The 14,666-nt window shown below is 39.3% G+C and overlaps 1 long non-coding RNA gene across 1 annotated transcript in view; it reads right to left on the bottom strand.

Annotated features, from left to right (window-relative positions):
* LOC306973284 overlaps positions 1–14,666 on the bottom strand; it is a 547,876-nt gene that overhangs the window by 119,446 nt on the left and 413,764 nt on the right. The window lies entirely within an intron of this gene.

Raw genomic sequence — 14,666 nt, 5'->3', positions numbered from 1 at the left:
ACTCTAGCCAGTATCCAACTAGCCAAATGCTGGTATATTTATGTACGGGCTAGTTTTGATCAGGATGTCATGTAGCCTATACATCAATATGCAAAAGATTTCTTACCTCATCCAACAGAATCAGCCTTACTTGTTTCAATCCATCTATGCGCTTGAATTGTTAAGACATTTTTCGAGGTGTGATCACAACCTAAAGATAGTTTTCATCACCGTTCACAGAGTCTGGTGCTGTCAGAGCGAAGACTGAAGAGCCCCCAGTGCTTCAACGAAGAGAGGACATCCGCTCAGAGCCACATTCCCGCTCGGAGACGGTGAGATGAACTAAGCCGTCTTCTGACACAGAGAACGAAGAGACGTTCAAGACCATTATCCAAAAAACGTCCCTCATCAAACACAGAAGGACACATAGGAGAGAGACCTTACAGCTGTTCAGCCTGTGAGAAAAACATTTGCACAAAGGCATCATTGAGATTCACATACAGGTGACGAACTTTACAGCTGTTCAACCTGTGAGAAACATTGATCCCAAAAATCTGACCTTAGATATAGCCACCGTTTTTCCATACTGAGATATGTTCTTACCTGAGCTTAGACGAGTTGATCCGTACCTGTCTGGTCTCTGTGCGTGCCTGTGGAAGAGCGTGGTAGCTTCCAACTTCTCCCCCGTTTGGAGCCATAGGAATACATTGGAAGAGGCCAAATGCTAACAACATCTTTAGTTGTTTTGCGTGACTGAGGGCACGCGCAAAGACCAGACAGGTACGTATCAACTCGTCTAAGCTCAGGAAAGAACATATCTCAGTATGGAAAAACGGTGGCCTGTTCCTTTAAAGCTAAGCTATGTGCATTGACACATTATACGTCTCACACACACTTCAGCGAGCACTGGATGTTATGTCTCTAAAGCTAAATAAGGTCAAACACAACCTGAACTGAACTCACAAAGCTACTAACTGCTAACTTAAGCTAATATTACCAAATAGTTCAAATGCTAACGAATGATTAGCAACAGTGATTAGCATACAGGTCAAACATAATGCAATAGGCAGTGGAAGGATAGCGGGGTCAAATGTGTGAAGCTTTCCATGCGTGTGGAGGTGATGACCAATACGTTTAAGTGGTGACGTCACAGCTCTACTTCCGGGTCCGCAGATGTGCGAGAAACTACAAAAAACTCTTTAATATCACAATCAATATTTCTGAAACTCAACAGAGAGTTACTGAACATACTTATTTATCAGACACATTAGCCAAAAATGCTGCACCTACTGCTATAAAAGTCATATTTACCAAAATCGGTACATCCGGGTTAGCGGAGATAAATGCTAACGGCACAACAGCTAAGCTAACCCCGGAAGTACAAACTTTAGTAAATATTACTTTTTTAGCAGTAGGTGCGACATTTTTGGCTAATGAGTCTGAGAAATAAGTAGGTTCAGTAACTCTCCGCTGAGTTTCAGAAATATTAATTGTTTTTAAGACTTTTTAATGTTATTTTCTCACATATTTGCCGGTCTGCTAGTACCCGGAAGCAGAAGTCGTGACGTCACATTTTTCTCTCTTTTTTGATGTTTCCTGGCAGACTATAATTATATTTAGCACACACAAAAGCAAATCAAAATCTGGTCCTTATGGATGATTTCTGTCATTCTTTCATAAGAAAATTTAGCAGATTATCCAATACAAGTGGGAAAAACGGCACTCGAAGCTAGCCGTTAGCATGTACGATAGCATTATGGTTGGCATTCTCTGTTAATGATGTATTTATGGACCGTTGAGCCACTTTGTTCCTCTTCATTTCTCTGTATCTTTATATAGTAGAAAATACAACCATAATCTATAAAGTAGAGTTCTTTCCTCTTAGTTTTCCTGCTCAAACGCGGCCATTTGTTCCCAATAATACAGTGGTCAGTGAGTAAAAAAAAAAGTTCACGTTTAACCCCAGCTGTTAGCGGCGGCGCATCAACATATGGAAAGCGCCCCCGTCTTTGCTAAACTAATCATTGGTAAGCGCGTTTTCATCACGCCCGGTCGCACCTCACATCGCGTCCGGGGCCCGGGCAGTGCCGGTCCCTTGCCTGAGACCGCGGTGACCTCTTGACCCCCCGAGGAGTGGTCCGCGATGGAAACAAAAAACGCGGGGCTTTTGTGCGAGCTTTCGGAGGGGAAAACATCTGCTGAGGGGAGGATGGGGGAGAGGGGATTAACCCATGGGGTGTTTGTCCCCGGGATCTTTTCAGCCGGCGACGGCGACTGATGCATGATGGGAACAGCACTGTATCATGTCCTCCGAGCGGGCCGGTTGTAGGAGGCTGTGAAAGGTCCAGCTGCTGCCGGGGCATGGGAGACGGGGGGTGGGGGGTGTTTGTTTATGGGGGTGGTGCATGTGGCGACTATTGTGATGGCATTTAGCATAGTTTTAAAAAAAATGAAGTTAGCGCTGGTTAGAAAGGGATGGTAAACCTGGACAAATGCAGCCTAATTGGGTTCTTGATCAACTGTGTTCATTTTGATCCATTTAAATTCAAACTTAATAATTATCTCTGCCTCATGATCTTCCCCCACAGGAACAAAGCCCAGACCTGTTCCTTGAATTTAAATGACATGAGGCTCTTTCTAACGTTAAAGTTAAAGCTGTTGTATGCTATTCCGTACGTTGCCCTGATGAGGCATTCAAAAGGAAAGGGACACACATTTATCATTAGAATAATACAAAATAAAAAAAATAAAAATTAAGTATTTTCCTCCTTCTATGTTCCAGCCATGTCCTAATGTGTAGAATGAGCTCAGACCTGTTCACCACAACTGCCTCTAAAATCCTGCACTGCCACTCAAAAAGTCGTTACTTCGGGTCCCAAGCTTAATATAGAAGGTGCAGTTACGCGTATGACCCGAGGTGGCAGTAGTGAGTATAACATGGCCAACTTGCATCTAGTCTCTTTAACCCCTTACCTCCCACCTGAACCGAGCACATTTTCTCCAGTTTGGCTTTACCCCAGTCCAAAAGCGTTCTGGGAACTGAGACAAAAACAATGATGGAAATGTGACAAAAAAGTGAGAAAACATTGAGAAAAAAGTGACGAAAAATGGATGAAAAAGTGGCAAAAATTTCACAAAAATGTCACAAGAAAATGACAAAAAATGGATGAAAAAATGACAAAAATGTGACCAAAAAATGACAAAAAATTGATTTGAAAAAATGACGAAAAAATGACAAAAATGTGACAAAAAATGACAAAAATGTGACAAAAATTGACGAAAAAAATGACAAAAATTTGACAAAAAATGACAAAAATGTGACAAAAATGTGATAAAAAAATGGACGAAAAAATGACAAAAATGTGACAAAAATGACAAAAAATTGATTTGAAAAAATGACGAAAAAATGACAAAAATGTGACCAAAATTGACGAAAAAAATGACAAAAAATTGACAAAAATGTGATTAAAAAAATGGACGAAAAAATGACAAAAATGTGACAAAAAATGACAAAAATACCCAACAAAAAAATGCTGGAAAAAAAATCTGATGACGTGAGGAAAAAGATCCTCTCAGTTCAGGCTGGAGTTAAGAAGTTAAGATATAAAGCAAAGTAAACATTTTGATACTTAATATTTGCCAAAATGCAACTTTCATATAAGTCTGTGTTTTTTTTGGCATTAATTTCAACTTAGGGTTTAGGGTAAACTAAACAAAAAAAAAATGAACTAAATTTACGGTGCACAGGTTTTAAATCCCACCATCTGAACCCTGCACTGACCTCATGGTTCTCCAGACATGGACATTTCATGAGGGTTTCAGCCGCAGTCAGTTCACCAGTAAACTGATGTCATAGTGTCTGTGTGAGCCGCTAGCTGTTGATGCTTGTGTTTGTGTTGACGTGGCGCGGGGGCAGGTTGAGGGATGTGTTGGGGGGAGAAGGGGGAGGTGTGGAGCTCCTGTGAGATAAAGTGAGCTCACTGTTTCAAAGCTGGTGCATAGTAATGCAATGTGGGACTGCAACCATTCCAGGTCAGTGAATGGACGAGCCTGGGGCAGCTGTAAGATTCTTTCTTCTTTTCATTTTTATTCCGATTCCGGTCAACAAAAAATCAGCACATTTTAGTCCTCATTAACTACTATTCAGTGTGAGTCTAATTTTAGATGGTGCAGTTTCGATCGCCGCCTGCAGACACATAGAGCATGACAGGGTTAGGCAGAAAGGTACAGCTAATACCAAATATATATTTTAATATATCCAGTATCATTATAATACTCAGCGATGCATGGACACTTCCTGAAGCCTCTGTATAAGGTTTAAAGTAGCGCTGACTCTAACTGTTGGGAGTTGCCCAGAGCCTCTTGTTTCCTGCTGTAGTTTGGCACCTCCCCCACAGTGTGGCAGTGTGTTCCAGATCATCCATACACTCGAACTGGCGAGAGCAGGTCATTCATCCTTTGTCTGTTTATGCTGCAGTCATATATAGTTATCATCTGTAGTGCCGGTGCAGACCCTAGAGGGCGCTCATTCACACACCATTCACGTTTCATTATCTGTGATCTGTAACATTTGAAATAACGTTGGAATCCTGATATTTCCAGTGCACAAAAATATACATTGAAGAAATAAAGACAATTGTTTGCTATTAACAGGTCTAGCACAGATTATGTTCAAATCTGGCTCAGTAAGTAAGTGCTTTATTCGTCCTTGTAGTTGTTCAATTAGAATTGTGTTATAATTGTCCTGGTCGGGGAAACCAGAATACTGCCTCCAGTCTCCTCTGATCCTCTGGAACTGGGTTTGTCCCTGTTTCAGAGCGTGGTGTCCTGCACTGGTCAGCTCCACCTCCTACTTCCTCTTCCTCCTGAGCTGCTCCCTCCGCTCCACAACCGTTTTTTACCATCTTCTCCTCGTTTGTCCCTTCCTCTCCTGTAACAGAAACAACATCAAGCTTCATCAACAAACATTTGATCAACTTCCACCCATAACAAAGGCACAATATGACAGTACCGCACACAACTTCTTTTCTCTAAATAATCCTCCCCTCCCTGATGTGGCTTTCCCCCTCTGACCTCCACTGTTTATATGACCGTCGTCCCACGTAACTCCTCTGTTGTTTTTTCTTTATTCGCACAATACCTCCCTGACGTTGACTTATGTTTGTGTGTGAGTCCTCAGGAAAACAGCTCTTCACACTGCACTGCTCAGTCCCGCGTCTCCACCGCAGATTTATGTCCAGCCAAACAATACAAACAATAACAGCTCCCGGTACAGTGTCCCCCCCTGACCTGCTGAGAAGCAGGTTACACGCCCAATATCAAGGCGAGAATGAGGTCAGGTCCAGTTACCCTCCAAAAGCTGATGAACCCAAAATAATATAAATGCGGGACATTCCAGAGCACGTTCTTAGAAAATCACGTGTGATTCTTGGAGTAGAGCTGCTGCTCAAACAAAGGTAATCTCAGCATCTGGTTTGAATACTTCCCTTGCCAGGTCATCCTGTTAACAGGAGTTGTATTTGAAAGGCAAGCGATGTCACAGCATAGCAACAGCCTGGCAACAGAAGCCAAAAAAAGTGTCCCACATTTGATTTTGACACTCAGTTTACCACTTTTAAGGTCCTGTTGGTCAAGAGTTTGGAAGGTTTTTCTTTATTTTCAACAGTATTTATATTGTATATTAATTTGGGATTATGTAGGAAACAAAAAGGGTGAAAATGCTCATTTTGTTATTATATATATATATTATATATATATTATATATTATTATATATTATATATTATATATTATATTATATATATATATTATATATATATATTATATATTATTATATATTATATATTACTAGCTGAGACCCGGCCTTCGGCCGGCCCTCGCTAGTCTCCACATTTGATATTCAGAGATTATGAGTTATTACAAAGAAATGTCCAGTATAGTCCCTATAACCCGTCACTCGCTATAGCTGTAGACCTGCAGTAAGTAGACCAGTGGTTCCCAACCCATTCCTAAAACTATGGCAACTACAAATGTGTAAAATAATGAATACTAAAAATAATTTCAAACAAACTGCAATTGGAGTGTTTGATGCACCCGTACTCCTTTCGTATATACTACAACCACAATATGTTCGATAAACTCAGGGAGTAGAATTCAAGAGACAGTGGAACATGTAGGCCTATGGATAAATATTAGGGGTTCAGCTCTCACGGTTCGGTTCACGGTGCAGGACCCGTGGTTTGGTGCATCACGGTGTAAGTGCAATCTAAAAAAGAATAAGTTGTTTTTTATTAGATAGTATTTATATCCTTAGAATACAATTGGCAATGCTTTCAAAGCCGCTTTATAGAATGTAAAGAAGAAATAGAAAAGAAATGGTACAGCAGCAAAGGTAAAAAATACAGAAATTAAAAAAAAAAGCTACAGTGCAGGCCATGCGCTCGTGAAGTGGCAGTTTCACTTTCGCTTTCCGCACACGGAGGCTGAAGCTCTCGGAGCAGCGCGTTTCATTTGAAGCTCGTGTTTCTGCGTGTACTTTTTTTCGGAGACAAAACTTTGGAGACGGAATATGGCCAGGATTGGGTCTTACGCATGTGTCTGAGCTTCTGACATGACAGCACTGGATCTATAAAGAACCACAGCCTCGGTCACTGCAGGAGAAAGTTAAACAAAGACGCGCAGATGTGTTTTGGAGGATGTACCTGTACCTGTGCGGAGCGTCTACAGCTCCAGTGTAGCGGTGAGTGATGATGACACATCGCCCTGTTTGGAAGCGCACACACGCACGGCAGATAGATCTCGTGCACTCGCGTTGTTGTGACGGCGGGTTGTCCTCGGACAGCAGCACCGCGGTCCATATGGACCCGTGGTCAATGCCCGCGGCCGGTGGGACGGTCACGTGAGGGCCGGCCGCGGATTTTTGGGAAATGTACATGGCAAGTCTTATATAGCGCTTTTCCAGACGCTCATCGGTGTACAATGTGTTGCAATATTCATTCAGTCCACTGCGCACATCAGCCCCCACCACCAACCACGCACACACTCACTGTTCCCAAACGGTCTCCCATCCCAGTCCTAACCAGGCCCTTCCCTGCTTAGCTTCAGAGTCGGTATGGGAAATAAACATGGCGGCGCCCAGGCGGCGGCCATTGAGATAGCGTTTTCTATAATAGATTGTGCTTTTATTGTGAAAATCCCCATCTAGTTGTAATATAGTGCTTTTATTGCGAAAATCTCAATTTAGTTGTAGTATATAGTGCTTTTATTATGAAAATTCCCATTTAATGGTATTATACAGTAGTGTTTTTATTGTGAAAATCGCCATTACATTGTAATATACTGTAGTGCAGGGGTCACCAACGTGGTGCCCGCGGGCACCCAGGGGCCCTTTGGGGCATGTCCAGTCGCCCTTGGGACTTTTTCTGAAGTGTAAAACACTTCATTTTCTTGAATCTAATTCTTAAAATTACAGTTATTTCGGTTCTTGTGAGTATGAGTTTAAAATAAAGCTATTTTAATATAATATGGGGTCAATATCCTATAAGTGAACAGTGTACGTTTAAGTCTTTAGGATTTGTTTTTAACTGGTAGCCCTCGAACAACTTAATGCTCTTGAAGTAGCCCTCAGCTGAAATAAGGTTGGTGACCCCTGCTGTAGTGCATTTATTGTGAAAATCTCCATTTAGTTGTAAAATTGTGCTTTTATTAAGAAAATCCCTGTTTAGTCGTAATATAGTGCTTTTATTATGAAAATCCCCATTTAGTTGTATTATACTACTTTTATTGTGAAAATCCCCATTTTTGTTTTATAGTGCCTTTATTGTGAAAATCCCCATTTCGTTGTATTATTGTGTTTTTATTGTGAAAATTGCCATTAAGTTGTATTGCACTGCTTTTATTGTGAAAATCTCCATTCACTTGTATTATAGTGCTGTCGTTTTATTTTCAGAATCTTCATGATTGCCGTCACAAGCGGTTCTGGTGACTCCATCATGAAGCACATTGAGAAAATGAAGTGTCCAGAAGTTCTCTCTTAACCTCCTCCTGAACTGAGCACATATAGTTTACCCAAATCTAAATCGTTTCTTCGACATGTTTTGCTTTCAATCGCACACCTTGGACTTTACTTTCTTTAAAATGGCATTTCACATGACACCAGTAAATTTAGACTGGAGATGCGTGCATTTACACCGTTACACAATAATATCTCAAGCACTTTGTTTACGTGCACTGTCACTGATACAATAGTGCACTGTTCACATGGCACAGCCTCTCAGCCCTGGCCACGCCTCCTCCTGTTTATCCTCCACTTCACATTTTTTTATATTTACCTTTTCACATCCTTGATTTCCTTTAATGTCAGGGCTTTCATCTTCCAGCGACATCAACACTGGCCCCTCGAGTGGCACCAGGCAGGAAGACGTGTGCATTTTTATTTTTTTTATCTTACCGTCAAAGCTCAGGGAGGTGATGTGAAATGAAGTGGCCTGCAGAGCCGAACGGCCGGGCAGAGGATCCACGTCATCGGGGCTTCAAAGGGAGCAGAGCGGGGCACGAGCGTCACTGTCCCGTCTGCGGAGGCCAAACGGGAAGCGGCCGTCATCGAGCCGTAAAGATGTTTGCCGGCACGGGGTACAGACCGAGGGGCAGTGGTGGTGGTGGGGGGGGATCCAAGCTGAAATTCAAGCAATATCCTGAGTTCTATTCACAGATGCCCTGATGCAACTTTTCATCTCAGCTTTTGGAAAAATGGGTCACGAAGTGGGCATTTTACCCCGCAACAATCACAAAAAATGCACATGAAATAATGAAAATCCCCATTTAGTTGTATTATAGTGCTTTTATTATGAAAACACCCATTTAGTTACATTATAGTGCTTTTTTTATGAAAACACCCATTTAGTTACATTATATTGCTTTTATTATGAAAATATCCATTTAGTTGTATTATAGTGATATTAGAATGAAAATCCCCATTTAGTTGTAATAAAGTGCTTTTATTCTGAAAAACAACAACATTTAGTTGTATTAGTGCTTTTATTATGAAAATACCCATTTAGTTACATTATAGTGCTTTTATTATGAAAATACCCATTTAGTTGTATTATAGTGCTTTTATTATGAAAATACCCATTTAGTTACATTATAGTGCTTTTATTATGAAAATACCCATTTAGTTACATTATAGTGCTTTTATTATGAAAATACCCATTTAGTTACATTATAGTGCTTTTATTATGAAAATACCCATTTAGTTACATTATAGTGCTTTTATTATGAAAATACCCATTTAGTTGTATTATACTGCTTTTATTATGAAAATACCCATTTAGTTGTATTATAGTGCTTTTATTATGAAAATACCAATTTAGTTGTCTTATTCACTTTATTCCGGAAGTTCGCGTGGGCGGCGCCATGAATAGTGCCCGCCCCTTTTCTCCTATCTGTTAACATGGGGCTGGAGAAGTCCACATAAAATCAGTTACATGAAAACAAAGCCGTTTTTCGGCCGCGCAGAGAAACGCTGCAGTGTTGACATGTTGGTGTAAATCAACATTTTACACAAATCAATCGACTAAACATCAGACTTGAGCGATGAACATTTTCCATCGTTCTCCACTGAATAACCGGGCTTTGCGCTCGACCGGAAGTGTCAGGACAACGGAAGTGCTGAGACAAAGCAAAAAGAGCCAAAAGTGGTCGGGGCGGAATCCGGTGAATTGTGCTTTTATAATGAAAAAATGAAAAAAATGGAAACTTGACAATCTGCACCTACAGCCTGTTAGCCTAGCAAGATTAGGCAATAATAGACAGCAGATGCCCATATATGGTCATGTTCAAAGCAACCTAAGAAAAAAGAAGGGAAAAAACTTGAACTTTCTCCCATTGTTTCAACGTAGCTTTCAAAAACAGACATTGCAAACCGGGAAACTATGTTAGCTTGATGCTACACATATACTACCTTTAGCAACCAGTGCATTTTTTCGCCTCCAATGCACATTGTGCTGTGAATAAAACACCCACATGGACCCGATTTTGGTTCATAGTCTGCCAGAAATCGCTTAAAAAGACTGAAAATATTATGTTTCCCATGAGAGGTTTTCTATCCCCTTTGACTAGGCCACGCCCCCTTGTATGACACGTTGCCGTCTGTATCTATCTCTGTCATTACTGGGTCAACTTCTCTGTCAGTAAATATAAAGCAATGACCGATTCTTTTCTCATAAAGGTGTCCCAAAGTGGCGACAATATTCCAATTCATGAGCGCGGTGCGACAAACAACAACAAATAAAGATGAGGTACAACATTTGTCAATTGGGTGGGGTAAATAAGTAGGCTACATTGTTTGGTAATACTTTTTCTATTAAGTGGTCAGTACTTGATTTGTAGTTTTATTTCAGGAACACTTTGGGACTGATGGAATGGATTCGGGGGAACAGGCCAAAACAGTTTCAGGAACACTCCCATACTGAACAAAGTTAGAGTTGTGCTTTACTAAACATGTTAAGTGTTTCTCTTCAATCTTCACTGGCGAGTATTGAAATGGTCTTTACTTGGAAAAATCCAGGAAACCGTCTGCTTGAATTTACTGCTAATAATAAGTGTGGGTAACTCATCAGTAAAGTTAACTCCCATACCAGCAGGGTTCGTTTCGCCGACTAAAATATTTAGTCTTAATTTGAGTCCAAGTGATATTTTTGACGATTAAAATTGGACTAAAGCTAAATTTAAAGTTTTTCCTGAGACTAAAACTATGACTAAAATATGACTAAATAAAAATGAAAAGTAGAGACTAAAATCATCCCAACTTCTATTGACCGTCTGAAAGAACCTCAGATCATGTGTGTGCTTTTATTATTGTCAGTTTTTACTTGTGCTGTAGCACTTTGAGATTTCCATGTAAAGTGCTTTACAAATTAAAGGTATTATTATTATTATTATTATGTAAATTCTCTGCCAAAGGACCAGCTCTGAGCTTTGTTCATGTGGGAGCAACTCCATGAAGCAAAGGATTATGATAATAATGAATATTATAAATGCAAAATCGACTAAATTTGTGTTAATTTAGTCGACTAAATTTACTTGCAATTTTTGTCTAAAGCTAGACTAAAATTGAAGATATTTTTTTGACTAAATCTCAAATTAAACTGAATTACGTTTTCATCCAAAAACTGAAAAAAAATATGTTGTCAAAATGAACACTGCCTACCAGTATTGTGTAATTGAACATTTTCAGTGATGAATACTTGCATATTTCAATTATATTCCAATTACTTGACTTTTTTCAAATAAAGACGACCATCCTTTTTTTCATCTCAAATCTTTGCCGGATCGTCCAAAATAGTTCCCGGATCCTTCCCCCAAAAACTGAAAGGTTCAAAGGAATTAATCGGCAATGAACAATTAGCTTGTAAAGAAATGAAAGAGCTGTTCATTATATGATTAACTTCCACGCTAATAGGTTTTATTCCCTATTGATATATTAATTGGTTTATTTTTCCAAAAGTGGCCGAAACGTAAATAAATCTCACCTTTTACAGTGAGCGAGATTTACAGTGTGCGGGAGATTCAATGTTTCACAGTCTAAAATCCTAAAATCAAGAACAATTAAATGAAGCATTACAGCAGTGAATGAATAATATGCTTATTCATGGCCTGCCCTAACACGAATCCCAACCTTAAAGGCACTATACCGGATTTTTTAATTTTTAAATTACAAACAATGAAAGAGGAAGTCACTAAATTAAAATGCTAGCTGTGATACAAACTCATAACATATTTGTAATATCCTGTTTCTTCACAGGTTCCAGTTTATCGGCGTATTTCACAACTTCACTTTTCAGTCATTGTCAAAGAAATGCTTTGGAAACGAGACTGAGAGTTCATGGAATTGATACAAATGCTTTGTAAGTAGATGGAAAGTGTTTACAGTATACTAAAGGAGAGCAAAACAACATTTCTTCTGTTACTATATGGAATGATAGGCGATGTTTTGGCATAATTAAGCATTACAGTGAATGAATAATATGCTTATTCATGGCAGACCCTAACCCGAATCCCAACCTTAAAGGGATGTTTCAGAATTTTTGACATAGGGTCTCATTTCCTAGTTATCCAGAGTGACTTTTTAATTCCCGCAGTCCTTATGTTTGAATAGGTTAACGGTGCTAGGCTAGTGCTAGGCTAGTACATGTCTATGGTAACTAGTAGCCTGCATTAAAAACAGCCTGACCCAAGCACAGTGCACCTGAGGCAAATCACTTATAACACCAGACTACCCATATAAATGGCTGTGTCGACTGAATAATGTTTAAAAAAAAAAAACATTCTGCATTTAAAAGATCTTATATTTGAGCAGCATCAGCTTCCTGGTTGTAGCTACGCAGCGGCGGAGTGATCTGCTCGGTAGCCGGATCTACAGTAGTTTGTTTACCTGCGGCCGCATCACTACACGTGGAATTCACAAAGGAGCTTTCTACAAATCAGATATGGCAACATTTGGAGGACGACCCCATGACTTTGAAGAGGTTTTTAATGCAGGCTACTAGTTACCATAGACATGCACTAGCCTAGCACTAGCCCAGCGCCACTAAACTCTTCAAATATAAGGACTGCATGATTTTAAAAAAAAAACAACAACTCCAGAAATCAACAAGACTCTGGATAACTTGGAAGTGAGGCCCTATGTCAAAAATCCTGAAAAATATCCCTTTAAAGGCACTATATCGGATCATTTTATTTGTTAAATTACAAGCAATGAAAGAGGAAGTCACTAAATTAAAATGTTAGCTGTGGTACAAACTCATCACTTTTCTAACATATTTGTAAATCCTGTTTCTTCACAGGTTCCAGTTTTTCAGCGCATTTCACAACTTCACTTTTCAGTCACTGTCACAGAAATGTTTTGGAAACGAGACTGAGATTTCATGGAATTGATACAAATGCTTTGTAAGTAAATGGGAAGTGTTTCTTTCCCCACAATTTTAGTTTACACTATACTAAAGGAGAACAAAACACAATTTCTTCTCTTACTAGTGATAGGCGATATTTTACGATACTTTTGGGGTCGTTTTTGTTGATATCGATACCGATGCTGATCATTTCATATATGGGTCAATGCATTTCAATCAGTGTACATTTTTTCTTTCTTTCATATGCTGTGTTCAAAGGTTTGCATACCCTGGCAGAATTTTTGATTTTTCAAAGGATATGAAAGATAACACAAAACCTCTTCTTCTTCTTCTTCTTCTTCTTCTTCTTCTTCTTCTTCTTCTTCTTCTTCTTCTTCTTCTTCTTCTTCTTCTTCTTCTTCTTCTTCTTCTTCTATCTTAGCTTAGCTACTTTTTCTCTCTTTGCTATTTTTAAATCATAATGAAAAAAGAAAGTACTGAAATGATGAGTTTCTAATACTGTGTGTTCCCCCTTTAACATCAATGACAGCTTGGAGTATATTGTGGTAGTTGTGGATGAGGTTCTTTATTATTTCTGATGGTAAAGCCAGTTGAGATCTCCCCACAGTGGTTCAATGATGTTGAGGTCAGGAGACTGAGATGGTCTATAATGGGACCTTCACTGTATTCTGCTGGAGCCAGTGGCATCAGCGAAAAAACTCAATTTTTCACAATAGTTATAGTGCACTTTTTGTTGTCAACAAAGTCAATGATGAAAGCCTATGATGAAATTCTGCCTGGGTATATAAACCTTTGATCACAACCGCTCAAAAGTTTGGGGTCACTAAACATTAACAAACATTCACAAGCATTAAATTAATCAGAAATACAGTCTAGACATTGTTTATGTTGTGAATGCCCATTCTGGAAGGAAACAAGTGATTTTTAATGGAATACCTACATTGTTGTGCAGAGGCGCATCTTTAGCAACCATCACTCCAGAGTTCTAATGGCACATTGTGTTAGCTAATGGTGTTAGAGGATTAGAAAAGCTATAGAACTGGCCTGGGTGACCTTAAACCTTTGACTGGTAGTGTATATTATTAATATGTAAATTAACATTTACATTGTCAATGTGAAACTAAATACATCAAGTTTAAAATGAATAAGTTAATGACAAACACAACCTAAACTAGAATGATATGGATGGTGTTTTGGCACAGAACGTTAGCGGTTCATCGTCCTTTTGTGTTTATAATTGCTGCCACGCTTCTTATGAAATATGCTTGTTGGTATCAGTGCTTTTTACCTGGTATAGGGTATCAATATATCGTTCGACCCGCCCATCCCTATCCACTACCAGGAACAGGCAAGGCAAGGCAAGTTTATTTGTAGAGCACAATTCATACACAAAGCAATTCAAAGTGCTTCACAGTTAAGCAGCATAAAATATAAGAAAACAAATACAATCAATAAAAACATCAACATAGAATTAATCAATTACAGTAAGAGGCAAGAGTGCAGATAAAATACTTCAGTTATATGCATTTTTAAGTCTTGTTTTGACTCGCTCTGTCTTGAGCACTATTTTTAAGTCTTGTTTTGACTCGTTCTGTCTTGAGGACTATTTCGCTCTGTCTTGACACTATTTTTAAGTCTTGTTTTGACTCGTTCTGTCTTGAGCACTATTTTTAAGTCTTGTTTTGACTCGCTCTGTCTTGAGCACTATTTTTAAGTCTTGTTTTGACTTGTTCTGTCTTGAGGACTATTTCGCTCTGTCTTGAGCACTATTTTTAAGT

The sequence above is a fragment of the Gobius niger genome (assembly GCF_951799975.1).
Source record: "Gobius niger genome assembly, chromosome: 13".
Taxonomy (NCBI): Eukaryota; Metazoa; Chordata; class Actinopteri; order Gobiiformes; family Gobiidae; genus Gobius; species Gobius niger.
Note: the sequence above shows the minus strand (reverse complement) of the source record. Positions and strands in the feature narration are given on the sequence as shown.